Here is a 1989-nt window from a genome sequence, read left to right as displayed (position 1 = left end):
GGGGTATGCTCATTTATTAGGATTACTCTTCTGGGGTGGGGAGAGTTCTGTAATTCTGTCAATGTGCTGCTTGTGTCACGTGTGTTTTCATATGGAGCTGTACTCCTCCTGCTGCAAGGTCACTTCCCAATGGAGCCATCCTGCAGGACCTGGGTTCCTCCAGCCCCAGAACCGGATCAACACACACACACACACATGCACAGAGCAAGTCTGGGTGGACTGAGTTAATCAACACTTTCAAGCTGCCACTCTTATGTGCCAAAGGTACCGCACCGGAATAGAGTAAGCCTGAGCAGGCTGGGTCGAACAGCATTTCCAGGCTGCCACCCTTATATGCTCCTGGACTCAGTATCCTGGGTTGAGCAGCACTTTCAAACTGCTGCCCTCATATGTCACAGGTTCAGCACGTCCCTATCCCCACTTTCATGTCACAATTGTACTGATAGTAACCCACTTGATGAGCAAACCCCACAGGATTTTGGGGCGCTACAGGGATCTTTAGCTTAGGTAAATGAAGCGTTGCTGAAGAGTAAATGGGGAAGCTAAAGACACAAAAGAGCAAAGTTCAGAGAAAGAGAGAGAAGCAACCAGCTTAACCATAAAAGTTCTTTATTGACTAATAAGGTACGTCCCTACCACCCGCCAGATCGGCGGGTAGTAATCGATCCGCTAATCGACGTCCGTACTCCACCTCGGCAGGAGGAGTAAGCAGCATTGACAGGGGAGCTGCGGCAGTTGATTCATCGCCGTGAGGGCGGCCAGGTAAGTTGAACTAAGATACTTCAACTTAAGTTGCGTGTCTTAGATCGACACCTCCTCCCCCCCCCGTGTAGACCAGCCCCTAGCAATAGCTACACAAGGAGCCTAAATCAACATGTTACATTATTAAAGGTTACAAAAGTCATATATAGAAACTATACCTGCCTGAGGTAGAAAAGAAAACAGAGAGAGAGGGTGAGGGGTCTCACCCATCCCATGAAGCTTGAACTGGTCGGGGTTCCCAGGTGGTGGTGGTGGCTGAGGGCCCGGAGTGCTGGAGACAGGCAGAGCCCCCAGCATGATCAGTCAGGAGAAGATGGAGTCCCAGTGGAACTGATGTGTAGTTTGGATCCAAGCATCAGAACACTTAGGGCGGGTCTACACTGGTGGGGGTGGGGATTCATCTAAGATACGCAACTATAGGTACGTTATTCGCATAGCTGAAGCTGAAGTATCTTAGTTCGACTTACTTGTCTGTCCTCACTGCAGCAAGGCAACTGCTGCGGCTCCCCCATCGACGCTGCTTACTCCTCTTGCGGAGTTGGAGTACAGGCTTTGATTCGCGGATCGATTTATCGCATCTAGACGAGATAGATCGATTACTAGCCGCCGATCCGGCGGGTAGTATAGACGTACCCTTACTTGGGCATAGGTAGGGGTTTTTGTAGAGAAACAACAATGCTTCAAGGGAGAACACTAGATTTGTTTATGGGTAAACTGACGACTCAAGGGTTTTCTTTAGGCTAGACATTAGAAGCTGATCACTCTTGGCTGTGGGTGGTGTTTCTTACAAGAGAGCTCACAATACAATTAGGCAGCTTCAGTATTTTAGATTCAATCAAGGATTCATTGCTAGAATTGGTCTGATAACTGCTGAGCTGGGAGTGGAGAGGCGTAGGTTCATTAACATCTGGAGCAGAGATCCCCCATGATGCACTGCTTCCCTGCTTCTCTGGTCCCAGAGTTCAGTGCGGTTCTCTGTTCTCCATTCTGTATGCTAATGGGGATGTCTCCCTGTCCCATCTTTCATGCAGATGAGGCGGGGGGAGTTGTCTCTGTTCTCCATTCTATATGCTAATGGGGATGCCTTAATCTTGTCAGGAGGGATCTAAGTGTGTCTCCCAACGCCCTTCACTGCTCTCTGCAAGTCTTTTCTCAGATGAGTTTTGGTCCAAGCAGAGGCTGGGGCGGAGGGAGGTGTTTTTCATGAGTCAGACAGGCTGGATACTA

Source organism: Gopherus flavomarginatus, chromosome 22 (genome assembly GCF_025201925.1).
Source record: "Gopherus flavomarginatus isolate rGopFla2 chromosome 22, rGopFla2.mat.asm, whole genome shotgun sequence".
Classification (NCBI taxonomy): Eukaryota; Metazoa; Chordata; order Testudines; family Testudinidae; genus Gopherus; species Gopherus flavomarginatus.
The sequence above is the reverse complement of the archived record's forward strand: the minus strand, read 5'-3'. Positions refer to the sequence as shown.